This window comes from Pseudophryne corroboree, chromosome 1, assembly GCF_028390025.1.
Source record: "Pseudophryne corroboree isolate aPseCor3 chromosome 1, aPseCor3.hap2, whole genome shotgun sequence".
Taxonomy (NCBI): Eukaryota; Metazoa; Chordata; class Amphibia; order Anura; family Myobatrachidae; genus Pseudophryne; species Pseudophryne corroboree.
The window spans coordinates 786,032,726-786,043,223 of NC_086444.1; the positions used below are offsets into that span (position 1 = coordinate 786,032,726).

At 42.9% G+C, this 10,498-nt stretch overlaps 1 pseudogene; it reads left to right on the plus strand.

Annotated features, from left to right (window-relative positions):
* The first annotated feature begins 5,155 nt into the window (after window positions 1-5,155).
* Window positions 5,156-5,274, plus strand: LOC134949808 (5S ribosomal RNA; annotated as a pseudogene).
* The last annotated feature ends 5,224 nt before the right edge of the window (window positions 5,275-10,498 follow it).

Here is a 10,498-nt window from a genome sequence, read left to right on the forward strand (position 1 = left end):
CGGATTAAATGACGCGATTCGCCCGCTATTGCATATACCTATATATCTCAACGCCTAACAATAATTAACTTATCTCATAGAATCCTCACCCCAGCACAATCAAATGTTCTTAGCAAAGGCCTCTCCTTCTCCCCCACCAAGTCTTTCGACAGATTCTTGTGGGAAAAAGATTTAAGATTATTCGGTCGTAAACTCTTGTTAAAAAATTTTTTTGCTAAGAGGAGTCAACAAAAGGATGACATCTTAGAAGTCCCGCTAACGGAGGAAGACAGTAACACACTTAATATCCTGGAAGAATTATATTCTGAATCCAACATGGACTCTATAACCGATCGACATCCAATGTGTACAGGTAAATCCAACTTTTTCCCATTAGATGACAACAGCCCTGAAGTGCGAGTATTCCTAAATTTGGTTGCCAAGGAATTTAATAATATCCACATGAGAAATCTCAATAAGCAACATGTATTCCCGGACAATCTGAAGAAGGAAGAAAGACAAGCACTTAGGGAACTACACACTGGGAAAGATGTGGTTATAAAACCGTCCGATAAGGGCGGGAATATCGTCCTCTGGCCGACAGAGATGTACACAATTGAGGCACTCCGCCAACTGAATCAGACGACCTGTTACAAAAAACTCTCCCACAATCCGATTCCACAATTTTTGAGAGAATACTCCTAGCTGATTGACGAAGCAGTATCAACTGGTACAATAACAAAACAGGAACATAAATACCTCTCAGTAACCAATCCTAGGATACCCACCTTTTACCTCCTTCCCAAGGTCCACAAGAACATCCAAAGACCACCTGGTAGACCTATTATGTCTGGGAATGGAGGGATGCTGAAACAGCCAAATAGGTTCCTGGACTTGCATCTTCGAGAGTACGTATTGCAGCTGCCATCTTATCTACAAGACACATCGGACTTGCTCCGCAAGATACAGGACATCAATTTTGAGGAGCATTTCCTACTGGCCACGTTGGACGTAGAAGCGTTGTACACTAGTATCGACCACCAGATGGGCCTCGAGGCAGTTAAACACTTCTTGGATTCCAGCAGGAATGATGATTTCAATTCTCTATTATTCAATCTGTTGAAATTTGTATTAGAGAAAAATCATTTCACTTTCCAGGATCGGTTTTACCTGCAAGTTAGGGGTACCGCGATGGGCGTGGCTTGCGCACCAACTTACGCCAACTTATCTTTGGGAAGATGGGAGCAAACTCATGTTTTCAATGAACGAACTGACATATACACAGAACATGTGTTAATCTGGCTCAGATATATAGATGATATTTTTATCATCTGGGATGGTACAGAGGAACTCTTGCTATCATTTATTCATCACCTCAACAGCAATAGCTTGAACATAAAATTAACACATACAATTAGCAAAGACATGGTTGTCTTCCTGGACCTACGGGTTTATAAGTCTCCTGACGGCATAATAGCCACGGAACTCTATCAGAAAGAAACCGCCACAAATAGCATCCTCCTCCAAACTAGCGCACATTTCCCCCCCCCCCCCACTATAGAGAACATTCCTAAGGGGGAATTTTTGAGACTGAGGCACAATTGTTCGGAGGTAGGGATCTATAAGAAGAAAAGTCATGAATTGATTAATCGGCTCCTAGAGAGGGGATACAGTAAGCGCTCTCTCAAGCGGGCTCAAAAAGAAGCACGCCACACCAGTAGAGACACTCTGATCTCCCAACGTCAGCTCAAGACTAAGAAGGATGAGACTAAAATCAGGTTCGTTGGAACCATCTGTCCTGAATGGAAACTTTTGAAGCAGGCAATTGAAAAACATCTGCCCATTCTACAGTCAGACGCGGACTTATCACCCTACATAGATTCAAAAATCAATATGAGTTGGCGCAGGTCCAGAAACATCAAGGACCATCTGGTCAGAAGTAATTTTATCAAAAATACATCAACACAAAGTCAGATAATGGACTTTATGGCCAGTGGGATATCAGCACACACCAAAGTGACGGGTTCTTTCCCCTGCGGCAAATGCAAAGCATGCCCCCATATTTTGAAAACCAATTCAGTGGTGGACAGATATGGTAAGACCATAATGATCAAACAATTCTTTAATTGCGACACGCAAGCACTTATTTATTGCATCACGTGCAGTTGTAACGTTAGATACATAGGAATGACAACTCGCAAACTCAAGGAAAGAGCGTTGGAACATCTTGGCACCTGTCGCAATGCCGCCACGGACCTTGCCCGGATGAAGAAAATAACCACAGTTGCAAGACACTTCTACACCTGTCATAAGGATTACCAGAAGGACCTTAAGATCTTTGGTCTGGAGCAAATTAATCTGGGAATCAGGGGCGGTGACATCACCAAAGAACTCTTGAAAAAAGAAAGCGAATGGACTTTTAGGTTGGGTGGACTTCGATCTAATGGCCTTAATGAGAATATTAATTTCAGTGTCTAATTATAATAATCCTTAACAATTTTTGTATATATTTGCATATATTTTATATACTTTTCCCCTTACCTCTCCCATATTTCCACACAATCTGTGAACTCACACTCTCCAGGCACATCATCACAGTCGCTTGATTTTATCTCACTTCCCTTTATCTCTTACTAGGCATACCTTCTACCAACGACATTTAGGACACTTCCCCACACTGTTTCACAGCCGCCTTTTCTCTATTACCTTTGCACCGCATCCACAGCACATACTTTAATCCCTCCAGTATCTTCACACATGCAACACATCATTCTCGCACATGTCTTGCACCACCAATCACACCACATTCACCTTAAGGGTTCATTTATATTCATTTTCAATTGATGCACACACACTCATTTGCACCGTTCGGCATTATCTAACATTTATTCACCCCCTCTTTTCCTTCTAGGTTGCACTCACACCTTCAATATATTTTTATATATTTTTATTTGATATATATATTTTCGATAGTTTGTATCTCATTGCAAGCACATCACACCTCAGCTGCATTTAGTCACACAGCATTCAAGGGTTATGACAACCCAGGCTAATATTTTGCCCCACTGTTGCTGTGACCCCTCTGACACTGTATAGTTACACCATTGACACCAGATATGTCAATCATCTGGTCCGCACCACCTCAGGCAGATTAGTCTGTATATTTTTACACATCACTCATCACTCGTTTTTTACCCATTCATCATTTAATTTTATTTCCTTTTATTGTTATTTATATTTATATTTATTATTTATACTTAAACATTTGCCCACTCGTATATACGATCCAGGATATCTCTCTTTACCATACCCAGCTCTGTCTCTCCTTCCCAACATTTTCCCTTCTTCTCCCCCTTCTGTTATCCTTTTTACACTTAACTTATGCAGGCTGCTGTTCCCTAACTGATAATGGCTGCTATTTTCATTTAATCACAAAATCCCCTTTTTTTCTAATTATTGTAACTATTTCTGTGTACACACACAGTCTGCAGCCATCATATGTCACGGGAGATGGGCGGGGTATACTGGCCCCTCTCCTTATGTTATTTCTACTTGGATGCAGGGCGACGTGGGTATCCTAGCAACATGATAACATTTAGTATGGGCGGAAGTCCAGATGACAGCTTCCGCCCGGGCAGCCTTACCAGCGTCATGCCGCCTATCGCGGCCTTTTTCGTTAGGACAACGTCATCCAGGGCGGGAGTAACTTCCGCCTTATCTAGCCCGTCGTAGCCCGCCCAGCGTGACACTACCGTCACGCCACTCTCCGCGGCTATACCACGGCAACACAGCCAGGGCGGAAGTAATGTGTATAACTTCCGCCCTTCCCTGTCCATCTCAGTGTCATAACCAAGTCCGCCCATGTGATGCATTCTATGATGGCCCTCGATTGGACCATATGTTTATCGTAACCCCGCCCCCAGGATCAGTTATTGGCTGACAGCAATTACAGGGGTTTTTTAAACACTCAGGTACTCGACTCTTAGGAGCTGCTCAGAATTGGACGTGAACAAGCCCGTGACCGGGTGAAACGCGTTTTCCTTGTGGGCACCCTGCCTGTCTGACATTTGAATGGGTGATATTTAATGCTTATTTGCCTTATTTAACCAGATTTCATGCTTTAGCAGAATATTTCTTTGCCTCTGAAAGAATCTCTGTCACTAATATTGCTGGTGCTTCCAGCTAGGCTGTATTGCATATGCGTGTACTCTCTCACTTGGGTACATTGTGATATAACCTTGCGACAGGGGCGGGTAATTTGTGGCCCCGCACTCCCTGCGGGCACCCCGTCGGCCTACCAATTGAATGGGTGACACTTAACACTTATCTGTTTTATCTGATTAAGCCTTCATGCTCCAGCAAAATATTTTGTGTTTCAGAAAGAATTTCTGCTATTAATATTGCTGGTGTTTCCAGTGAATGAGTATAGCATATCTGCTTAATTCCTTGTTTAAGTACATTGTGAAATATTATTTCCTCACATTCAATGTAACAGGGACAGGTGTTGTGCGATCCCGCATTCAGTCTGCCTTAGGTATTTTCAAACTGTGTGTTTTGCGTTTCTGTTTCTCTGAGGGCATGTCACCTAAGTGATAATTGTATAGGTGATAATCTATTTGCCTCACACATTGGTTCATGTTAAAAAGCAATAACTGTTTTGACAGAAAAATTCTCTGCCACTATCACCAGTGACATTTAGGGTTTTGGTGCACTATGTAAGTTCATCAATTACAAAATAATACTAGGGTCTGTTATGTACAAGTAACGTTATACCATACCTAGTGAATCGGCACCAATTACAAGAATTTATTTTTGGTATTTGTCTTAACATCTGTCACAGTGACTTATTTGAACTAGGATCCATCAGTATTTAAACAATTGAGGTGACCCAAAGGGACCCACTATAATCCAATTCAATTGTCAATTTCAACCACTCTTATTTCTTCCACCTTGTAATTATCTCCCTGCTTTTCTTCCTTCTGTGAACTCTCATCCACGATTCTGGGGAGCGTGTCCCCTCAGGAGACACGTCTCTTCAGTCTAACGTGGACAGCAGATTCAAACTTACCTATCTGCTGCCATTCCCCTTCCCCACGCATTCCTATCATCTTTTTCCTGAGGAGGAATCAATCCTTCCGTTTCGGTGCACTCTCATTGGTGGTATAGGGTCAAATCTTCCTACGACCATACCCCTACGTTCAAGCCCAATCTCGTCCGATCTTGGAAGCTAAACGGAGGTGGGCTGGGTCAGTACCTAGATGGGCGACTGCTAGGGAATAACAAGTGAAGTAGGAAGACCCCCTTCCCTATAGAAACAACACCAACTGCAGTATCACCACTTATACTTAATCCTACTACTTCTTGAACCTTTATTCGTTACTGTTTTATTTTATCCATGATAGTGGTTAATTATTAGAATTGTTAATTAGTGTGTGGGTTCTCCCACTTACGAATTTAACCCAATTTAGGGCTGCATTAATACAAACACAGTTTGTACAGATCTTTGGCAGACGGAAGCAGCATAGTATGTAGCTATCTTCCGATATGCATTTATCCAGGCATAATTAAGATCTGAACATTTCTTAATTTTGGGAGACATATTTCCCATCTGGCATATCAATGGTTGTTTATGTCTAACTTGTTTTGTTGAGTTCCCATGTATCTTAAAGAGCAGAAATAAAGACTACATTACTAACTTTTAGGCACATTACTTATCAATTAACACTTATATAACATAAGAGTGCACCCAAACAAGAGTCATACTTTTCTCTTTTTGCATATATCATTGTTTTCCCTTCTTCTGACTCTGGGCGCACCGCCATACGGACAGATAGGAATTTCTAATATCTAGCATTATTGTCCATTTCTGGCTTCTATATGATTACCTATGTACTTTGAATCTAGGTCGGTGCAGGATCAAAAACCCTCCTTTTCCGTATAAATCCAGTGATCCTGCCATATAATTACAGTGGTACTGGCGTATAAATACAGTCCAGTGATACTGCCGTATATGTCCATTGATACTGCCGTGTATGTCCAGCGGTACTGTCGTATATGCCCATCGGTACTGGCGTATAAATCCAGTGATCATGCCATATAATTCCAGTGGTACTGGCGTATAAGTCCAGTGATCCTGCCGTATAAATCCAGTGGTACTGGCATATAAATCCAGTCCAGTGATACTGCCGTATATGTCCAGTGATACTGCCGTATATGTCCATTAATTCTGCCGTATAATTCCAGTGATTCTGCCGTATAATTCCAGTGGTACTGGCGTATAAATCCAGTGATCATGCCATATAATTTCAGTGGTACTGGCGTATAAGTCCAGTGATCATGCCATATAATTTCAATGATCCTGCCGTATAATTCCAGTGGTACTGGCGTATAAATCCAGTGATCCTGCCATATAAATCCAGTGGTGCTGGCATATAAATCCAGTCCAGTGATACTGCCGTATATGTCCAGTGATCCTGCCTTATAATTCCAGTGGTACTGGTGTATAAATCCAGTGATCCTGCTGTGTAATTACAGTGGTACTGCCGTATAAGACCAGTCCAGTAATACTGTCGTATATGTCCAGTGATACTGCTGTATATGTCCATTGATACTGCCGTATATGTCCAGCGGTACTGCCGTATATGTCCAGCCGTACTGCCATATAAATCCAGTGATCCTGCCGTATAATTGCAGTGATCCTGCCATATAAGTCCAGTGATCCTGCCATATAATTCCAGTGATCCTGCCGTATAATTCCAGTGGTACTGGCGTATAAGTCCAGTGATCCTGCCGTATAAGTCCAGTGATCCTGACGTATAATTGCAGTTATCCTGCCATATAAATCCTGTAATCCTGCCATATAATTCCAGTGATCCTGATTTATAATTCCAATGGTACTGGTGTATAAGTCCAGTGATCCTGCCGTATAATTACAGCGGTACTGGCGTATAAGTCCAGTCCAGTGATACTGCCGTATATGTCCAGTGATACTGCCGTATATGTCCATTGATACTGCCGTATATGTCCAGCGGTACTGCCGTATATGTCCAGCGGTACTGCTGTATAAATCCAGTGATCCTGCTGTATACAGTAATTCCAGTGGTACTGGCGTATAAGTCCAGTCCAGTGAGACTGCCATATATGTCCAGTGATACTGCCGTATATATCCATTAATACTGCCGTATAAATTCAGTGATCATGCCAAATAATTCCAGTGATTCTGCCATATAATTCCCGTGGTACTGGCGTATAAGTCCTGTGATCATGCCATATAATTCCAATGATCCTGCCATATAATTCCAGTGGTACTGGCGTATGCTGTAAGTCCAGTGATCTTGCCGTGTATGTCCATTAATACTGCCGTATAAATACAGTGATCCTTCCATATAATTCCAGTGATCCTTCCGTATAATTCCAGTGGTACTGGCGTATAAATCCAGTGACCCTGCCGTATAATTCCAGTGGTACTGGCGTATAAGTCCAGTCCAGTGATACTGCCGTATATGTCCAGTGATACTGCCGTATATGTTCATTGATACTGTAGTATATGTCCAGCGGTACTGCTGTATGTGTCCAGCGGTACTGCTGTATAAATCCAGTGATACTGCCGTATGTATATATATATATATGTATGTATATATATATATATATATATATATACCATGCTGCAAAGCGGATTACAGAGGCCATAACAACTATGCTGGTGTTAGATGTGCATCCGGTATCCGCCATTAGTGCAGTGGGACTGCAGTGCCAACCCTAGATGGGCCAGGTATTTGTGCTGCACACTTGTGTCGCTTAGCTTAGTCATACAGCTACCTCATTGCCCTCTTTTACTTCTTGGCATTATGTGCTGTTTGGGTACTATTTTTTTTTAAGTGCCATCCTGTCTGACACTGCAATGCCACTCCTAGATGGGCCAATTGTTTGTGTCGCTTAGCTTAGTCATACAGCTACCTCATTGCACCTCTTTTTCATCTTTCCATGATGTGCTGTTTGGGGCCTTTTTTTATATCTGCAGTCCTGTCTGCCACTGCATTGCCACTCCTAGATGGGTCAATTGTTTGTGTTGCTTAGCTTAGTCACACAGTGTGCATAGGCGTGCGCACGGGGGGTGCCTGGTGCGCACAGGCACCCCCCACACGCCAAGCTTGCAGAACAGTGATCGCTGCTTAATTCTCTGCCCCCTCCTGCTGCGCCCGCCGCCCGGTTATGACGAACACATATATGTGGGTGCTTTTCTGGACGGCGGCCGCACTGGGTGGGAACACTCATCTTCTCTGCTCCACCACTCGAAGTGACGTCACGCTGCGCGCCCTTCCTCCTCGGCTGCACGCGCTCCTGCTCTCTTCTACTGTATGCACTCTCCTGCTGTGCCGGCGTACCGCAACATCGCAGCCCCAGGGCACCATTCCTCTTGGCTTGGAGTTGGAGCCGAGGACCAATTCAGCAGACAGCCCCAGGCCAGTTCAGCTGAGACAAGTAAAACAGTAACTCAGCTCAGTCAGTAAATATTATTTAAAGTGCAGGCCTGTAGCTGAGCCATGTACATAAACTTACTTGCACATATAGATGTGTGTGTGTGTGTGTGTGTGTGTGTGTGTGTGTGTGTGTGTGTGTGTGTGTGTGTGTGTGTGTGTGTGTGAGATATATGTTAAATTTGTAATTTTTATTAATATGGATTATTTATATTGAAATATATATTAATAATGTGTTATTACATATATAATAACTGTGAGTGCTACTGGGGACATTAGGTGTATCTGGCACTGCTGGGAGCATACTGTGTGGCATTTTTGTCTCATGCTGTGTGGCATAATCTTAATTTTGTCTCATGCTGTGTGGCGTAATGTGACTTTTGGCTCATACCGAGTGGCGTAATGTGAATTTCGTCTCATACCGTGTGGTGTAATGTGAATTTCGGCTCATACTATGTGGCGTAATGTGAATTTCGTCTCATACTGTGTGGTGTAATGTTAATTTTGTCTCATGCTGTGTGGCATAATGTGAATTTTGTCTCATACTGTGTTGTGCAATGTGAATTTCGGCTCATTCTGTGTGGTATAATGTGAATTTCGGCTCATACTGTATAGCGTAATGTTAATTTTGTCTCATGCTGTGTGGCATAATGTGAATTTCGGCTCATGCGCTGTGGAGTAATGTGAATTTCGGCTCATACTGTGTGGCGTAATGTGAATTTCGTTGCATACTGTGTGGCGTAATGTGAATTTTGTCTCATACTGTGTGGTGTATTGTGAATAAGGGGCACTACTGTAGGTAGCCGGCAAGCATGGGAACATGTGTGACAAATGCTGGTGTCCTGCAGAGGAGGGGTCTGATGGCATAGAAAGAGGCAAATGTGGATGTGATGCACATGTGTGAAATATAAACTTTACTTGTGTTATACTTAAACTGAAATGTTTGGCCCCCTAAATCTCCTGTACTTTTCAGAGTGGCCCACTCAAAATCAGGGTGTAGGTGCTAGGTGTGGGGGGAGGGGGGAGGAGAATGCATATGCACCTAGGCCCACCACTCGCTAGTTCCGCCACTGGGTCAGGGATAGGTTGGGGAAGTGTAAGCAGCAATAGGGAGCAGCAGCAGCTAGGACTCAGGGATATGCCGTAGCGGACAGTCAGTACCGGCCAGTTGTTACAGCATTATGTTTCATTTTATTTATCTGGGGTGTATTATATCTACTTTATTATTAGAAACTAGGGAGAAATTAAATTTAAGCAATGTGATTTTTACTGAGAGAATGTAAAATAGTTTAGACATGTCCCTGGGTAGTGTGCTAGACATTTTATATGCAGCAAGCCCCATTCGCCCACTTACCAATGCGCCTATAGAAGCCTATGGGTTTCTTTCTACATCCTGCTACCTATACAGCATTCCGCCACCTCCAGCCGCCCAGCACCTCACACTTCGCCCTCTCACCTCCTGCTTGCAGCCTCTCAGCTATTGCCTGTGCCCGGCCACCTGTTCCTCAGCACTCCCGGATCCCCTATTCATCACCTTCCAGCTGAAGGGGAGTTGGAGGAGAAGCCCATACAAACAGGAAAGAGCCAGCATATGATTGCAAAGGACAGCTCTTACTTGTCCTTTATTATACTAATCACATATGTTAATACATATGTGATAAGTATGTAGGCAAAATGTGGTGGAATATTCCACCATATGTTAGTACATCCTGCCCTTACACTTCAAAACATTGCAATCATGGGATGCAAGCTATCTATATACTGTAGGTCATTATTTACATTGTGCCATAAGTCATATGGCCACAGGTACATTTCCTGTTTTACGGTGCACACTTGCCACCCCAGGACCATATTTCTCCTTTTTCTATCTTTCTACTTTCAATTTCTAGTCTTGTGTTCTTCTTCGGATGGAGGAAGTGAGCTGTACCAATAAGACAGGTATTTGATGTGCGCTTTTAAAGCCTACATCTGATAATCATAGATGAATCTAATGTGCAGTATTTTGATTGACAATTTTGGGGCAGATGTATTAATCTGAAGAA